Source organism: Tubulanus polymorphus, chromosome 1, assembly GCF_964204645.1.
Source record: "Tubulanus polymorphus chromosome 1, tnTubPoly1.2, whole genome shotgun sequence".
Taxonomy (NCBI): domain Eukaryota; kingdom Metazoa; phylum Nemertea; class Palaeonemertea; order Tubulaniformes; family Tubulanidae; genus Tubulanus; species Tubulanus polymorphus.
In genome coordinates this window covers 26,089,999-26,105,444 of record NC_134025.1, presented here as the reverse complement: position 1 = coordinate 26,105,444, position 15,446 = coordinate 26,089,999, and positions in this window count along the sequence as shown.

Here is a 15,446-nt window from a genome sequence, read left to right as displayed (position 1 = left end):
TTCGTGGCTTATATGTATATATTACCAATATTTCAATATTGCAACACATTACAGAGAATAATACTCAGAGAATGTCAAATATTGTATTTTGAAATATTAATGCTAGTGTTTTTTTATTTGCATGTCATAACTGTAATGCTACTAGTTTACAGAATGATTGTTGATGAATTCAATATACAAGACACAGGTTCTAGTGTCATTTATGTATTTAAATCTGAAAGCCCTGAAAGTCCTAATGCTGACGTGAAGAGTGATTTGTGTATATTGGATATGCAGGACACAAATATGGCGTGTCATTTTCATGCATATTTCATCGGGTTCATGCTTCCCTCATTTGGTCCCTAGATAACTCCGTTTTCTTGTATAGATTGAGGATAATATGAGAACTATTTGTTGACTCGCCATGAATCTGAAACAAGATATTATAAAACCACCTACTGATCTTTTTCTTTAGAACAGAACCAGCCGTGCAATATTAAAACCAGTTAGAATTACATGAGGGATATATAGACATTTTCATTCGAAATCGTATTCTTTGCAAGTAAGAGGATGAAGATGTATCAAGAATACACCCAAAAGGTGTAGGAGGTCGTATGAAACAAAGAAGAGTCAAGTCTCATAAGGAAACAGTCTAGAACTTACAGAATGATAGCGTTGTAATGGTTTACTGTAACCGATATTCCCTTATAGAAACGTCTGAAATATTTAAGAAATAGATTTTGCTACTTAAGAATATCTTATAGTTTCATAAGGCGTGTTTTTACTGGATATTCTTACGAATTCATCCTTGACTTTCGTAACTATCATAAGCATTGGCAATCAGGTAGATGATGTATTTCGTTTTCCTGAAGTAGCTGGTTTATAGAAAAATAGCGTTTGACGATGAAGAATTAGTTGATTTCCACTGAGCACATCATCAAGTAGTGTGTCACTAATGTATGCAACTAATAGCATGTATTGACATTGAATGATTCTTTAGAGCCCTCACATCTTGCAGCTACGGAAGCCAGCTAATTGATGATTGTTTAACGTTCTTTGTGCTGCATGTTTCCTTTTTTCGTAAGAATTTCCCCCAACTTCTTGCATCATTAAAAAGTACAAAATCTAACCAGCTCAGTTGAAATTTCTTATGATGCTATATCGAATGATCAAACTGTTGTTTCTTTTTTTCTCTTTGAGAATGGAGACAACATGTCTGATTTTGATGATTAATTACCTTCTGTGCGTGTTTAATGAAATCAAGTGGAAACTATAGTTATTTTTCGTGCGTGAAGCATATTTAGTGTGATCATGGTCTCTAGTTAAGCGCTGTGCAACTCCCTTCTGTAGCAATTCAGAACTGAGTTTATCAGTAATATATACAATAAACACTAACATAATGTATAAAATCCAACATCAGGATTATTGTTTATTGTTCTTAATTGGGGGCTCAAAAATGGGCCTAGATAAAAATCATAGAAAAGTTGCAATACGTTTAGTTCATCATAAGACCAAAATAGTGATACGGTTATTCTAACCATGGACACCAATAGCGTCTATAGCTGCAATCACATGAGCATTTTTGGCTTGTGCCTAATAAGGCCAGAACAGGTCAAATCATTGCGTATGAATGAAGAAATTGGTTCAAAATGAATTCATTCAATTCAAATGAAGAAGATCTTGACCCAGGAGGTCTACAATCAATAAATGTACTCGCGGTGGGCTCAGTCGCGAGCAATGTTTCAGTTGTAGTTATCTTCGCTACAGTCGTCATTCATTATCAGCTTTGTTTCCTTCGACTAATGGGATTTACACCTCAGCTGCTGAAGAAATAGATAGTTACCTGATTTCTCGAGACGCTGTGTATCCGCGTTGGCTGTATCTCAAAGATTTTATTTGTTTCCACGAGAAACTACTTTGATGATGACACCGTATGATGATGACATGTATTTCGTATTGCATTCACACCATCTCGGGGTTCATCGCAAACGTTGACACTTTGTTGACTAACTAGTGATGTTGCTGTTGTGTCTAGTCGGAATCAATTTACTTATCGTAACGTATTAACGCTCGGTGAAATCGACAAAAAACTTATCGACTAATGATAAAGCGCGGTAATTTTCACCTGCATGTTTTAAGCTATATATAGTTTCATTTATGGATTCGGTGATTAATGTTTGTTCAAGTGAAAGGTTCGATAATATCTCATCGATGACGCGTTTTATATTCGTATGGATGTATAGATTTTTCTCGTTACCGGGTTTTCATTCGTGTGAGTAAGAGCAGTAAGAGCAGTAAGAGTAGTAAGAGCAGTAAGAGTGACGTATCAACAACTCGGAATTTTCATGGATTACTGAATCTGTAGAAACGAGTCTTTATAATATATGGTAAGTAATGGAAAATCCATGAATGCAGCGTAAGCCTCTTTTGAAGCTCAAAACAAGAAAGAATTTGTCATAATGCATTAAGCCGTGATCACATGGAGACGATTTGACCCGGGCCAAATTTGGCCTGCACCTTTGCATTTGCATTTGTTTACTTGTATACCACTCCCTTGATTCTAAATGATGCTTAAACAAAGTGAAATGAGTCACTTCCGAAAATTCGCAATTTGCAAGTCGCAATCTTAGCGCGGATCAAATCGTTGCGTGTGAATTGCAACTGGTGCTGGAAGTGACTCAATTCGCTTTGTTTAAGCATTGTTTAGTATCGAGTAAATGATTTACATGTGAACTAATAAGGCACGGGCCAAATTTGACTGAGGTCGGATGCGGGCCAAATCATCTTGTGGTCGGGGCTATAATCGCTATTGGCACTGGTTTCATTCACTACATTCTACTTCATCATCATTATGCTCACTAATATCTTCCATCTGTTTAGCTGCATCGAAGTGAACTGCATTTTGAAATCGGTTTCAATCTATTCCCGAAGTTAACTCGACTTAAAACGGTTTGTAATTCGATTTACGGAGTGGGTCGTTACCGAATTTCATTCGATCAGCGAATATGCAAATCGAGACTCACCGATGATGACGCGTTGTAAACTCGAGATAATGGTTCAGTCGTGCCAATTTAGCCGTTCGAGTCGCTCATCAACCGCGAGCATTTGAACAAAATTGAATTTAAGGTGGTTCAATAACGCGGTGATTGAACACAACTGAGAACGCATCCACTTATCACTTCAACTGGAGCAACTTGAATTTCCCTCCGGGGAAATCTGTTTTGGGTAATCGAGGTGTAACTGCTCACCAGTTTCCCCTGTTGTAAAAAGTAAATGATAGATTCATAGATAGATTCGATTTAAAGTTAATTCAGTTGAGAATCTCATCCTTCCTTTCGACTGATTTGTAATTATGAAACAACCGCCGCGGAAACTTCCGATATTTTCCGTTTATTGTCATTTACAAATCTCATTTCCAATCCTATTTTGTTCGCGAAATCCCGTTTTGAAACACTTCTATACCAATCGATCAGCCTTTGAATATATCTTCACTTGCCGTTTACGTGATGAAAACTTTTTACATGTTTTACACATGAGCGGATATCGACTTTCATCTTGTCATCTACGATTTACTACGTACTTCATTGATGCCTCTTTAAAGAAAAAACGCAAAAGAAGTGAGAAATTATTCTGTCTCATATTAGAATGAAGTACCAGTATTTTGGATAATCTTGTGCATAGATTTCCATTCTCATTGGCCTTGGTTCATCAAAATCTACTGATTTCGGATTTATCGAGACTAACGGCTTAATGACTGAGTCAACAGTTCACCAAAACAGCAAATTCAACGCGCTGATCAATGTAGTCTTTCACTATCTATATCTGAATATGATTGAGTTGTTGGATGGATTGACAGACACAAGGGAAGATGACGATGATGCATATTTTATCATTCAACACATCACACTTTCCTCCATTGCATTGTAATCAGTCAGGAATAAACACCGTAATTATGAAAGTGACTGCACATATTGATCAACTCATTGTATATTACTGGATAAAGCTTTTGTATGGATGGCTCGTTGCCTTAGATATACCTTCATTCATCAGCCTGTAGCGGATAATTTTTCTCTCTGAATTTTCTTTGTTCTCGTATCTATATCGTATGCAGTTTGAATTTTAAATGTGTTGATGATTTCTAAGGTCTCTCGGATGATTTTCTGATGGTCAATAGTTCAGCGTACATACCTCAAACATTGTGAAAATCAAAATTATTGCTTCGAGCAGCTGTGATGATGACATGGTCATTTAACCCTCCTCGCTGAGTATCAATGACAGTAATGATTGAATATTGCCGTGAGGTACATATATCTATATACTTAGAGGTTGTAATCAGAATCTTCTGTAGTTATTATTATTGAGTTAAAGACAAATTCTTAGATGTTTTGTATATACATTAGACATGTCATATATATATATATATATATATATATATATATATATATATATATATATATATATATATATATATATATATATATATATATATATATATATATATATATATATATATATATATATATATATATATATATATATATATATATATATATATATATATATATATATATATATACCCCATAGTTAAATTACTTAGAAGTCAGTGAACGTAGATACATTTGAAGAAGTCAAATCAGAGAAGTAGTCAAATGAACTACGTAAAATTGTAACTATTTATGGACAATTTTCAAGGAAATATATTAGTATTGCTTTCGTAACTGATCAGCATTCTGATTCCAGATAGAAAGAAGATCAGCGCTTCATTTCATGTTATACATACAGCGAACGAACGTGTATGATTTAGTTAATGGCTTGTACATCACTGTCGCAAACATTTCCTGCTGCCATGGTTTGAATTCTTAATTGCATTCTTTCTAGAAACAGATATACAGAGATAGAACGGTCGAAGTGTACACTTTATTCCTCATCTGTGTGGGAAAAACCAGGCCTGTGCTGAGTTTTTTTTGAGCGGCTGTTCCATTTCAAGAAAAAGGGTACTTTCCTTGAAAAAGGACAGATCTAGAATATGAAGTGCCCGAGTACCTGAATAAATCATTTAAAGGTTGAATTACTTTTCATTTTTCCAAAAAAACCATCTTGTCCCAATTTTTTTGAAACTGACTTTTTGAAGGGCACTTAAAGGAGAATTTTAGGGGTTCGTTCCTTTACCCCAAACCCCAACCCCCTTGGCACGGGCTTGATGACTAATGAGCAGGCCATACACATATATGTACTCAGGGGTTCTTCAGGTATATCATCCTTCATCAACGAGCTAAAAAATCTCTAATCAAGGACCGAATGACTGCGGTGTAATGTATACCGATCAAAGGTAGTTTTTGAATACGTGAGGTTTATGTTTGATGTTCGTATTGGTTGTAGTTTGTGGCCTGATGAATTCCCGTGTTATGTCACGATATGCGACGACGGCGGCGTCGGCTAAATGGATTGCGCGTAGAGAACCCGCGCTCGGAGATGCTTCTCGCGTGGGATATTGTATTTGTATACGTTTTAACTGAAAAACTACTAGAATCCCATCAACTCATCTGTTGACTCTGTACAATCGCGACGCGATGAATCTGCACGAATAAACGCCATAATAATTCTACGAGTTATGAAATCAAATTGATACAAACAGAAGACTAACTCGGTCATTTTTACTTTCACATCTCAGCATCTGTTATCTGATACTCTGACGTGATGTCTCATTATCATCGGCATTGTTCATTAGTGGCTGTAGCTGCATAGTTCATCTTAGCCTGCAGTTCCTGCCAAGTAAGATGATTAAAATCTACCAAATTAGCCACATTCTAATGATACTAATGCGATGCTTTTATTCAGACCGTATTGAATAATAGTTGACTTGCGTCAACAGTGTTATTAGGAGTCTGGTCAATTCATCTAATATCTTCTGTCTTAATGAACGAATGTTATTGCAATCGCTGCAAGTCATTTATCTGTTGTGCATGTTGCTTTTAGCTAGTAATTATGAAAGCTATTTTTACTATTCTTCAATATAAATTCATATGTTCTTGGACACTTCCCATCGGCAGAGATCAGGGACCAAGTTCACGTAAGCTAGCTAAACTACTTCCTGACAACAGTAATTAACTGTAATATGTGCTATACAAAAACCCACAATATTGACGAAATAGTAACTATCAAATCAGTTTTTTCATTGTAGCTATTGATTTATTGAAAATGAAAAATAGAAGAATTTTGAATATATCTCCAAAGACCATATCTTTCGGAAATGTCAGGAAAATAGATTTTGTAGTTATTTCACCAATATTGTAGGGTTTTCATAAGTACTACATTGACTGCGACTAGTCTAGATTGATTTCTAGTAATTTAGGCGATTAACCCTTTTGGGTTTCGTGAGATAATGCTTAACACTAGCAACCGTACTTAAGGCTTAGCAAGCGTTCGAAAGGTCTTGTCATATATACCGGTGATTTATTTCATTCTGCTGTTTGAGATTTAATGTCCATATTTGCATTAAGTTCATTCTCAAGAGTCTCTACACGGGAGTGAAACATTCATCATTTACTCAAGCGACGCGATACTGTCTTCCTGTTTTATCTATCACTCGGCAAAAGGCTTTAGGGCTTTGTTCTTTTACTGATTGGATTGGGGAATTTAATCCGATGGCTCGGATAGTGGATTACTCTTTACAGAAACCTTCGAGGTGTGTTCTTATATTGAGAGTGTCTGGTAGATTTGATACCTGTGTACTCAGTTTGTAATACTCAGTTTGTATACTATTTCCCTCTGTAAAAAAATCTCGAGTCTCATGATGCTGATATTGTATCAATTCCTGATACTACAATTTCAAGTTCCATACAGCTAAGTAAAGCGAATGATAATTCGGATTTCATTAGTTCTAGTAAATAAATGGTGGTTGATATTTCCAGATGGAATATATCATGATTAAGCCAAAACAATAAAACTGCTTGTGCGTCACTGATCAGTTAGTGCTATGGATTGCTACGCACAAACCAAGAAGATGGAGTGCGCAGCTCCATTTATATTGTCAATTCCCAATAGTCAGTAGGTCTGTTGGTCAATAGGGCCATATATTTACCTCAAAAACCATTATTTCTGTTTTATTTGGTGACACACACCACTTGAGAATACCAATACGTGTAATGGAGAAGCTTGTTTTCTGACCCCGCCGAATGCGATGGCAATGACTCCGTGAAAGTGGTAGTTCAGGTGGCTGAATTAGTTCATTTACATTTGGTTAGAACCACTGTTTTGTGATGATGTCAGCAGTAATAAAGGGTTAGCGAAGATAAACGCGCTGGTCTACAGTTGCCGGCGTCTGATAAGTAGTTCTCCGTGTGCTTTGTCACATTCGCTGATAAAAATATATTTGATTTGTCGGCTTCCTGTTGCCACGAACTTCAATATTCTCAAGGGAATAGATATAGACTTTATGTTTTATTCATAACATCCCTTCAAGGGGTTTTCATTCTAACAGAAAATAACTTTTTCAAAAAAGAGCAACCGTACTTAGTTTTGCGCGAATTTGTCTATTCAGGGCTGTAGCTGTCAAAGATGGCCAGATTTACAGTCACATTTAGGACTGGGCTTGATATTATTAGGCAATTGATGAAAAGTTTCTCCACAGTATATCATGGTCTTATCAGTGCAACCATTTGTCTCCATAGCAAGATGTTCTAGTCGCAAACAATAATAACGTATCATTATGACTAGCGACACATTTCTATTTGATTTCGCATATTTGCACTGTAAAACACCGAGTCCATTCTGAGAAATCTCTTCCTTCGCCCGTGGCTGATTTTTATTGAACATACATGCCATTTATCATCGATTCTTTTTGCTTCTTGGCGAATTTGGCCGCGGAATTGATTTAATAATATTGAAGGGGATATGGTGTTTTTATACCCATTTATGCAATGCTGCCTCCGGGCTGTTGGTGGTGTTTACCCAATACCAGTCGAATATGATCTCAGGTTATTTGGTTTTATTAGAAATATAGAAATATTGAATATATTTACAGATAGATGCGTTATGGTTTTATCCTTTCAGTAGTCAAATGTTGATATATTTTCAGATTGTAAACAGCGGGAATGGGCTGCTACAGTGATTCAGAAGTCTTTCAGATCCGTACGTTTGTGGTTGGCGTTTTGTCGATTGAAAGCTTCGGCTATCACAATACAGGTACATTTTCACGTGAGGATTTCTTTTCTCGCGTACGGTTTATAAAATATAAAATCGCGGACGCTTCTTTCGCCCGATAAAAATTTTGCGTTTATCGACGTCGGAAATTATTCTCAATCCGCGATCGTTATTGTTTAATCTCGTGCCCGCATTTGCGATGATAACTGTCGTTTCGTTTCTCGATCAATCTTGATTAGAAAACAACGTTGCAGGTTCATATTTTACTCCCGATTCTTCTAGGCGTTTGTGCGTGGTAGGATAGCGCGACAGGCCGCACGTGAATTGCGATCGCGCAGTCAAAAAGCGTTTGATGACGATTACGGAACTCCTATGGACGTCGATGAACTCGAATCTTCAGAGTAAGTTAATTCATATTTGATTTCGGCGACTGCGAGGTTTTGATCCGTTGAGAGCGTTTTACGAAGGTTTAAATTGTCGATAATGACTCGTGAATGTATGATATCGTTAATGGTTTGTTTGTCTAGACCTCCCAGTCTCGACACTCAAACAAACTATCAATTCTTCGTTCTAACTTATGCTATATTGGTTTTCAACTCGTGGAAGAAATATGAATGAAATAATGCATATTTGACATCAAGGGGCTATATTACATGCGCGTAATGCAATAGAAATTTGATGAGTTTTAGCTCACATATAGCGTTACTTTTTCCATGTTTTACATGATGAATATTACTCAGGAAAATACTAATGAGATCTGATATTCATCAGATCTCATCATAGAGAATTGAATCAGTATGTACCGTTGATATCTGGTCGCATAGCGCCAAGAGTACGATACAAGATCAACGCTACAAATTCGCGCGCGAGCAGCCCGAAGTCACTGGAGAACTATTTAGCGAACATTATCAATTAAATTGATTTATCGTCGGGAACAAGTTAACCCGTTTTATATCCTCGGAAACCTAGAAAAGCATAAGTTAATCCTGAAGGGATCGAGACGTTACACAACAGTACTGACGAGTGGTTTACTACGCCGTATTCATGATTGCCTGAATTATCTTCCGTTAATGCATTTTCCTATTGAACTAATTATTTTTTGGTATAAGCTGGAACATTTTCTTGCACTCTTTGTTGCGCTCCACTGCCTCTCCAAATGGTATCACCGGTACTTAAGTTTCGAGGTGCATTGATGTGCGATACTCCTTTGCAGGGATATGAACAAGTCATCAAAAATCGAAAACAGTTCTTACAACTCAAGTGATACACAAACAGACGTTACTGCTGACCCTCACAAACAGTTCAACTCCATGAATCTTGCCGATAAAAAAGGCTCCTATTCACCTGATAAAAAAGTGAGTATCTTCAGTTTTATGAAAAGATATATCGATCCATTCTATTTGCCTATCAAATCTACTTCTGAAGAATCGAATCAATCTTTAAAGTTGCCAGCGTTGGATAGAACTTCTCAGTTTCAGAATTGATAGAGATATATATATATATAAAGGGGGAGAGAGAGTAATAGTTCATGATTGATTACGTCTTGGATCTATGGTGACAGTTAATGTCACTGCGCACATCCTCCAAGTATGCTGAAATATAGGACATCAAACTTGGTGATATATTGGGTGATATAACTAAGGATCATAATATCGTATCATCTGAAAATTGAATACTTATCATTAATTCCTCTGCTCTTCACTTGTCTGCATTACGTAAGTCTTGGATAATATGGTCTTTTATATCAGTCATAGCCACACCCAGAAAATGATACCCAGTAGTAATTACATATACGCATGATCTATGCAATCTCAATTGAACGTTTTTGCTTTCATATATCGAATAAGATTATTACTCATAGAAATTGTTTTTATTTCCGCGAGAAGGCGACCGGCTATACGGAAAATATCGAATGATTTTATTCGATCGGAATCAGCATTCTTTGCTTGTTCATTTTCAATTTCGGCTTTCCGGCGTAACTTCGTTTTGCGCGTAACATGAACAGGATGCGAAGAGAATATTTGATTTTCTACCACGGTGTGAGAAGTATGGTACTGCACCAGAAGATGTTTTTGACCCATCGGTACCGTCAGGGAGAGAATTCTCTTGCATCTTAAGATTTCTACATTTTGTTTCCCCTGCAAGCACAGTATTTCAACCGGTCAATGGAGGATACCTTTTCTAACTGTTCTGTCCTTTGAAACTTGGTGAAAATAAATCAATCAACGTGTACATTATTTTCAGCCTGATCAATTTGTCTTTATTAGTGACTAACTTTGCTTTAATGATGATGGATGGGGTGGAATTTCAATGACAATTTCTAGTAAGAGAACATCTGAAATATTCCAATGATACCTGCAACTATACCAATATTTATCAATTATCTTGTCAAGATGATATATTGTGACATGTAGGTCGATACGAAGGTATTCGCTTATATTCATAAATGCAGCTAAAAGAAACTCATATCGATGTTCGTACTTACGATGAAATGTATGTGCTTGTTGACTTGTCTGATTGTACGTAAAGGTATATATGATATGTATGATTTCATTACAGATATCCAGTGCAGATCGTAATCAACAAATAATTCTATGTAATCAGAGTACTACAAGTTCCATCCCCGAGAAGTCCCTGAATACCAAGGTGGTGAAAGATGCAAATTCTTTAATGTCACCCAAATCCGCGACGAAAGAATTGACAGAAAACAGAGATAAGAAGCAAATGGAAGCTAGTCCGAAAAGAGGCCGAATCAACTCGACAGAAACCCATGACTACGATAGCCAGCAAAGTCTCGACGATTTTACGCAGAATGCCAAACGTTCGAAATTGAATGAAATGGATTTCGAAAATAATGCGCCAACGCAGAATAATATCTGTTACTTGCCGTGGGATAGTCCGAAAAAAGGACCATTGTTAGACGCGAATATAACGTTAGGAAGTGAACTCCAGTTTATCGATGACATTGATGACTTGGAAGATGAGGACGATTTAGATGTAATTCCAACTGGGACATCGAAAAATGGCAGCGTACAATGGAGCCAGGAAGAGACGGAAATACTCGAAGTTCTTCAACGGTGCAGTCAAAATGAAATTAATGAAAATCACATAGACGATTTTGAACTGATCGACATGGTCTCGGTAACTCACGATAGCGAAGTAGATAATACGAATGTATGTTCGACGGCCTCCCCTGAAAAAACGTGCGATGAAATGGACGAAGAGGAGGAAAAGACTGATTACGATATGTTAGAATTCGCCGATCAATACTATAACGTTCATCTCAAAGATCCAGGGGGTGTCGTAATGAAAACTCTGGCACGCCGCCGAAAATCAATAGGGGTAAGTAAGGTCTAATTATCTTCATATATTTCTTGTAGTGATTGTGTCAAAAAATTGGATAATTCTGTTAATATCAGTAATGCTCTAGAGAGGATTTTCATTGTTTCTATAGGAAGTGCTGTCAAAACAAGATATGATCCGACACTCAAAGACTGGCGTCATATATAACTCGCATCTGCATCTTCTAGATCCGGATAATGTTAATATCGCTTGCAACGTGTTCAAGGATTTATGCAAGTACATGCGCGGTGAACTGAAACCTGAGTACGTAGAATTGACAATACAAAGCATCGTCGCGTATGCTATCGAAAGATCAAAATTACGAGATGAGATTTTTTGTCAGTTAATTCGACAGACAAATGAAAATCCGGATAGTGATGGAGTTTTAAAGGCATGGCTGGTGTTTTGTCTCGTTATTTTAGCCGTTAGTCCTAGTAAAATACTGGGAAAGGTATGCAATTTGATAAAAACGCATGATAGTTAGTTACAAAAAAGTCTATTCATACTTTATAACTGCATTTTCGTCATATTCTTCAGTATTTGGCGGCGTATCTTAAGAAATGTGTAAAATCAACTGACGAATGGACGAGTAAATATGGAGAATATTGCCTGACACATCTGCGTACACCTAAAGCCATGCCACGGAGATTACCACCTTCTCATGAGGAAATCAATGTAAGTCAGTGTAGTACACACATTTTACAGGTACAGAACCAGGGAAATTCTACTCATTAATCTCATTGCGCAGAAAGGAAAGACAACATCTAGTTGACTATTTTCAGCGTGTCCAGAATTTGCAGCCACTCGTCTTTCGAGTATACTTTCTCGATGGCAAAGTGAAGGCTGTCGGTTACCACCCAGATGAAGATGTGATCAGTGTCATGAAAACAATCAAGGAAAAAATCGGTTTACAGTCATTAGATGGCTGGGGGCTGTTCGAGGTACCGTATGAAACAGTCGCCGTTATCGATTGCGCTCCGGTATGATGTGTAGGAATTTGTAATTATACCTTTGCGATGCCTCATTGCGTTTATTTAACCTGTGTGTGCCACTTTCTTCTCATAAACTCAGTTAGAAATTGTTGAACGCACGCAATTACGCCTACAATTCCATAGTTCAATCAAATCTCTCATTGAGCTCAATGATTATCATAGATTTTTTCCGATACAAAGAAGATATTTTCAGTTATCGAGGTGTTGTGTTGATAACTTCACTACAATTTTTCGCCTTTTCATCTCCAACTTTTTCATTCGATTTCCTCAGGTTACTCCTGGTAAAGAGAAATACATAAAGAGTTTTGAATTCCTGGCTGATATGCTCGCTCAAAGAGAACTGTAAGTTAGAACTAAGTACTTATTCCTAACCAGTAATTTCACAATTTATGTATGAAATATGTGCAGTTATATGTCTACATTTTAAACTTGAAGAAGTCTCAATTATTTTCAAACATTGCATGTTTGCTTTCAGAGATGCAAAGAATCATCTGCAAGTGGGAAAATACCAGAGTTTCACCATGAGCCTGCGCAGGGATAAGTCGGCCGATGAGGCCTCCAAAATCTATTTTCGCAAACGCCTGTTTAAGTTGTCGAGGGAAACATGCAGTGATCCAGTTGAAAATCATCTATTATATCATCAAGCTATCATAAGCATAGTGAAGGTAATCAAAGATTCTATACCTGCAGACTTTTCCAATTGTATGATGTTGGACGCAAATGCAACTGTCAAACTTCACCAGTGCGCCATCTTGTGTCTATAAGCGTTGTTAATCCTTTCTTTACGTCAGTGCTATTAGTTGAGCATTGCGTTGATAGATGGCAAACTAACTGCGCGACAATTGATCATAATTTCATGACAAAACCAATTTTCGTAATGTCACGAAGGAATTTGTAGCCCCAGTAGACAACTGAAGCGAAACAATAATCAGATCACTAGTAATGTTTAGAAGAGTCAGGGGGGTTTAAAGGCCTCATTACCTCAGCTTATTCAGAGATTGGGTAATGTATTTAACTATGTTACAGCCATATCTGGTATCGATAACTATTTGGTGATTTCATGTCGTGAGACACAACACCAGAAAGGTTAGCATATGCAAAGTATGCTTTAAAACGCCTTGGTTTAGTATTGTTGATAAAGATAGCTACGCCCACAATATCTCGGCCATACCTGTGTAATGATTTATTTCCCACGCGTGTACTCGCAGAACTCTCTCGGTTGTTAGCGGAAAAAAGAATGTATCTCTCCCTTGATGAGGATCATTCTTTATTGCCAAAGCTAAAGGATTATCGATTGTATTATCAACCAAACACACTTGTCATATTGGGTGGATATCAATATTTTCCATCAATATCCATTTAAAAAGATGCCTCATTAGGCCTTATCTATCTCTCCGATTTTTTTTGTTGGTTCGTCAATATACCGCGATGAATGCTATAAATAGCATCTCTTACGCTCTGTTATATTCCGAAATTGCCGGGCACGAGGTCTCGATGTGATGCGGGATGTCTCGATGTGATGCGTTGTAAGCCACGTTCGAATAGTATGTCACCTGTTATATATTGTTTTAAGACGTGCCACGCATCTGTTTTCCAATAATCAGATAGAAGTTGCCCTGGCAATCATCGCTGTATTCATTCATAATTTGAATCTGGCAACGGCAGTGTTGTTATCCATTATAAAATACAGATAATGCTGTTCTACAACGTGTGGGGGAGTTTTATTAATATCCACTGAGTGCGCGAACTTAGTATCGCATTTAAGGACAAAAGACAATGCGAGTAAATAGGCTTTGCGGATGGACTACTGCAGCAACAGGATCGTAATTGTGCAATCGATCGATGTGAATTCAAGAAGGTCAATATTTCACATGCTCATCGAAGTTCCGTAAAGGTCATCTAAAAGTTGCTTAAGATCCGTATTCGGTTTTACTTTCTGATCGTGTGAATTATTGACTAACGTCGATAAAAAATGACTTTGAGAGGAAGCTGAAGTAAAGCATAATTGGTTGCTTACTGATGAATGTATACAATTTTTTTAGCGGTCCCCGCCTATATTTGGCACAATCGATAGATAAGAAGCTGCCTGTAAGGTAGTATTGGCGATAGATTTGTGAGTGGTAATAATACGTGTGCGCTAGTGGCAAGTCAGACTCCACGAGCAACAGGTTCATTTATGTTCAGCCTATTGAATAGCATGAATATAACTTCAAGGAATTAATATACAACTATCTATACGGAATATTTGCAAATTCGAGGTAGGTAATTTCATTAGAATTATAATTCATTCAGTAGGTTTTTCAATGATATCCATTAGGCAGTGTACAGGAATTTAGATTGTTGATTTAATTTTTCTGTTTACAAGTGATAGTTTTCGAAAAAAGGCTGGAAATCTGACTTATTTGAAATTAGACTTTAAGTCGGCAGATTTTTCTCGGTCCCAAAAGCTCCGACTTAGGTGAGGTTTACTGTAATTCTGGTCGTAATTCTTTTGTTCTGAAATCGAATGCTATTTCGGAAAATGTTTTGCACTAATTGACAAATCAAGTTATGCATATTATGAACTGTTATGAATAATTACAGTCAGATATAATGTGAATTTAAGAGCTTGCACTGCGTTCACCCGGGTGGATCGGTGCGTCCCACTCATCAGTATACTGCGTTATTAGAGAATAGAATGATCCTACACTGAAGAAATTGAGTATGAAATACATTAGCGGTTGTAGTAAAATGTCAAATTATTCTACTAATTAGTTGATTAACATTGATCTTAGTTGAGTATTCCAGGAATTGAGATTCGGAATACTTGTCCAGTTTCGCTGCGAGTTGATCATCTCCTACGCGGAGCGTATCAATCATTGTTCATCGTAATTTGATTCAATAGGTCCGAGACAGAGTTCAATCAAATCTACGTATAGAATTGCCCTGTCTGCTGTAACTGCTCAGTACGATGTTTGGACATTTAATCAAACAGTTGATATAAATATGACT